The following is a 4,335-nucleotide window of genomic DNA, read 5'->3' as shown; positions in this document are numbered from 1 at the left end:
ATTATGGAAGTTACATCCGTACGAAAACATATATTACACCAGTTTCATCCACGTGCATACAAAGTTTCATATATTCATATACTACAATAGTTTCAATACAACCCATGGTACAAGAAATCATCTTCAAGCATTCCATCAACCAAGCTTCCCGTGAAGTGAAGGTAATCTGCAAAATGACAAATAAGAAAGTTAGAAAAATAATACTAGATGAAGTAGTGTATATATAGGTTATTTAAGAGAGAAATTAGCTAAGTACAGACCATTTAGGAGCTAACTAAGCTAATTATGTCAGTTAGATGGAACCCTAGCTAACTATAGGAGAAGAGAAAGAGAACAAGAAGTAAAAGAAGGAGGAGGAGGAGGAGGAGAAGGAGAAGGAAGAGGAGAAGAAGAAGAAAAAGGAGGAGGAGGAGGAGGAGGAGGAGGAGGAGGAGAAGAAGAAGAAGGAGAAGAAGGAGGAGAAGAAGGAGAAGAAGGAGAAGAAGAAGGAGAAGGAGCTCCTTCTTCTCCTTCTTCTTCTCCTTCTTCTCCTTCTTCTTATCCTTTTGTCCCCTTCTTCTCATTTTTACTCTTTCTTCTCCTTTTTCCTCTTCCTTCCTTTCATTTTCCTCTTTTTCTCTTCTTGTCCCCTTCTTCGGGCTAAATTGGCTAAGAATGGCTTTTTGGAGCTAATTATGTCATTTCGAGGATAATTAGCTAAGTATAGGTCATTTTTTATTAAATAGGCCATTTTGGAGCTAACTAAGCTAATTATGTCATTTCGTAGGATAATTAGCCAATTTAGCCTTTCTTGGATGAGTCTAAGCTACGTAGAAGAAGAGATAGAGAAGATGAAGTAAAATAAGGAGGAGGAGGAGGAGGAGGAGAAGAAAAAGGAAGAGGAGAAGAAGAAGAAAAGAAGAAGGAGAAGGAGAAGAAGAAGGAGAAGGAGAAGGAGGAAGAAGGAGGAAGAAGAAGGAGAAGGAGGAGCTCCTTCTCCTTCTCCTCCTTCTTCTCCTTCTTCTCCTTCTTCTTCTCCTCCTCCCTCTCCTCCTTCTTCTTCTCCTCATTTTTCCTCTTCCTTCCTTTCATTTTTCCTCTTTTTCTCTTCTTGTCCCCTTCTTCGGGCTAAATTGGCTAAAAATGCCTTTTTGGAGCTAATTATGTCATTTCGAGGATAATTAGCTAAGTATAGGTCATTTTTTATTAAATAGGCCATTTTGGAGCTAACTAAGCTAATTATGTCATTTCGTAGGATAATTAGCCAATTTAGCCGTTCTTGGATGAGTCTAAGCTACGTAGAAGAAGAGATAGAGAAGAAGAAGTAAAATAAGGAGGAGGAGGAGGAGGAGGAGAAGAAGAAGGAAGAGGAGAAGAAGAAGAAAAGAAGAAGGAGAAGGAGAAGAAGAAGGAGAAGGAGAAGGAGGAAGAAGGAGGAAGAAGAAGGAGAAGGAGGAGCTCCTTCTCCTTCTCCTCCTTGTCCTCCTTCTTCTCCTTCTTCTTCTCCTCCTCCCTCTCCTCCTTCTTCTTCTCCTCATTTTTCCTCTTCCTTCCTTTCATTTTTCCTCTTTTTCTCTTCTTGTCCCCTTCTTCGGGCTAAATTGGCTAAGAATGCCTTTTTGGAGCTAATTATGTCATTTCTAGGATAATTAGCTAAGTATAGGTCATTTTTTATTAAATAGGCCATTTTGGAGCTAACTAAGCTAATTATGTCATTTCGAAGGATAATTAGCCAATTTAGGCTTTCTTGGATGAGTCTAAGCTACGTAGAAGAAGAGATAGAGAAGAAGAAGTAAAATAAGGAGGAGGAGGAGGAGGAGGAGGAGAAGAAGGAAGAGGAGAAGAAGAAGAAAAGAAGAAGTAGAAGAAGAAGAAGAAGGAGAAGGAGAAGGACGAAGAAGGAGGAAGAAGAAGGAGAAGGAGCAGCTCCTTCTCCTTCTCCTCCTTTTTCTCCTTCTTCTTCTCCTCCTCCCTCTCCTCCTTCTTCTTCTCCTCATTTTTCCTCTTCCTTCCTTTCATTTTTCCTCTTTTTCTCTTCTTGTCCCCTTCTTCGGGCTAAATTGGCTAAGAATGCCTTTTTGGAGCTAATTATGTCATTTCGAGGATAATTAGCTAAGTATAGGTCATTTTTTATTAAATAGGCCATTTTGGAGCTAACTAAGCTAATTATGTCATTTCGTAGGATAATTAGCCAATTTAGCCTTTCTGGGATGAGTCTAAGCTACGTAGAAGAAGAGATAGAGAAGAAGAAGTAAAATAAGGAGGAGGAGGAGGAGGAGGAGGAGAAGAAGAAGAAGGAACAGGAGAAGAAGAAGAAAAGAAGAAGGAGAAGGAGAAGAAGAAGGAGAAGGAGAAGGAGGAAGAAGGAGGAAGAAGAAGGAGAAGGAGGAGCTCCTTCTCCTTCTCCTCCTTGTCCTCCTTCTTCTCCTTCTTCTTCTCCTCCTCCCTCTCCTCCTTCTTCTTCTCCTCATTTTTCCTCTTCCTTCCTTTCATTTTTCCTGTTTTTCTCTTCTTGTCCCCTTCTTCGGGCTAAATTGGCTAAGAATGCCTTTTTGGAGCTAATTATGTCATTTCTAGGATAATTAGCTAAGTATAGGTCATTTTTTATTAAATAGGCCATTTTGGAGCTAACTAAGCTAATTATGTCATTTCGTAGGATAATTAGCCAATTTAGCCTTTCTTGGATGAGTCTAAGCTACGTAGAAGAAGAGATAGAGAAGAAGAAGTAAAATAAGGAGGAGGAGGAGGAGGAGGAGGAGGAGAAGAAGGAAGAGGAGAAGAAGAAGAAAAGAAGAAGTAGAAGAAGAAGAAGAAGGAGAAGGAGAAGGACGAAGAAGGAGGAAGAAGAAGGAGAAGGAGGAGCTCCTTCTCCTTCTCCTCCTTTTTCTCCTTCTTCTTCTCCTCCTCCCTCTCCTCCTTCTTCTTCTCCTCATTTTTCCTCTTCCTTCCTTTCATTTTTCCTCTTTTTCTCTTCTTGTCCCCTTCTTCGGGCTAAATTGGCTAAGAATGCCTTTTTGGAGCTAATTATGTCATTTCGAGGATAATTAGCTAAGTATAGGTCATTTTTTATTAAATAGGCCATTTTGGAGCTAACTAAGCTAATTATGTCATTTCGTAGGATAATTAGCCAATTTAGCCTTTCTTGGATGAGTCTAAGCTACGTAGAAGAAGAGATAGAGAAGAAGAAGTAAAATAAGGAGGAGGAGGAGGAGGAGGAGAAGAAAAAGGAAGAGGAGAAGAAGAAGAAAAGAAGAAGGAGAAGGAGAAGAAGAAGGAGAAGGAGAAGGAGAAAGAAGGAGGAAGAAGAAGGAGAAGGAGGAGCTCCTTCTCCTTCTCCTCCTTCTTCTCCTTCTTCTCCTTCTTCTTCTCCTCCTCCCTCTCCTCCTTCTTCTTCTCCTCATTTTTCCTCTTCCTTCCTTTCATTTTTCCTCTTTTTCTCTTCTTGTCCCCTTCTTCGGGCTAAATTGGCTAAGAATGCCTTTTTGGAGCTAATTATGTCATTTCTAGGATAATTAGCTAAGTATAGGTCATTTTTTATTAAATAGGCCATTTTGGAGCTAACTAAGCTAATTATGTCATTTCGTAGGATAATTAGCCAATTTAGCCTTTCTGGGATGAGTCTAAGCTACGTAGAAGAAGAGATAGAGAAGAAGAAGTAAAATAAGGAGGAGGAGGAGGAGGAGGAGGAGGAGAAGAAGAAGGAAGAGGAGAAGAAGAGGAAAAGAAGAAGGAGAAGGAGAAGCAGAAGGAGAAGGAGAAGGAGGAAGAAGGAGGAACAAGAAGGAGAAGGAGGAGCTCCTTCTCCTTCTCCTCCTTCTCCTCCTTCTTCTCCTTCTTCTTCTCCTCCTCCCTCTCCTCCTTCTTCTTCTCCTCATTTTTACTCTTCCTTCCTTTCATTTTTCCTCTTTTTCTCTTCTTATCCCCTTCTTCGGGCTAAATTGGCTAAGAATGCCTTTTTGGAGCTAATTATGTCATTTCGAGGATAATTAGCTAAGTATAGGTCATTTTCTATTAAATAGGCCATTTTGGAGCTAACTAAGCTAATTATGTCATTTCGTAGGATAATTAGCCAATTTAGCCTTTCTTGGATGAGTCTAAGCTACGTAGAAGAAGAGATAGAGAAGAAGAAGTAAAATAAGGAGGAGGAGGAGGAGGAGGAGGAGAAGAAGGAAGAGGAGAAGAAGAAGAAAAGAAGAAGGAGAAGGAGAAGAAGAAGGAGAAGGAGAAGGAGGAAGAAGGAGGCTCCTTCTCCTCCTTCTTCTCCTTCTTCTTCTCCTCCTCCCTCTCCTCCTTCTTCTTCTCCTCATTTTTCCTCTTCCTTCCTTTCATTTTTCCTCTTTTTCTCTTCTTGTCCCC

This window comes from Hordeum vulgare, chromosome 3H (genome assembly GCF_904849725.1).
Source record: "Hordeum vulgare subsp. vulgare chromosome 3H, MorexV3_pseudomolecules_assembly, whole genome shotgun sequence".
Classification (NCBI taxonomy): domain Eukaryota; kingdom Viridiplantae; phylum Streptophyta; class Magnoliopsida; order Poales; family Poaceae; genus Hordeum; species Hordeum vulgare.
Note: the sequence above shows the minus strand (reverse complement) of the source record.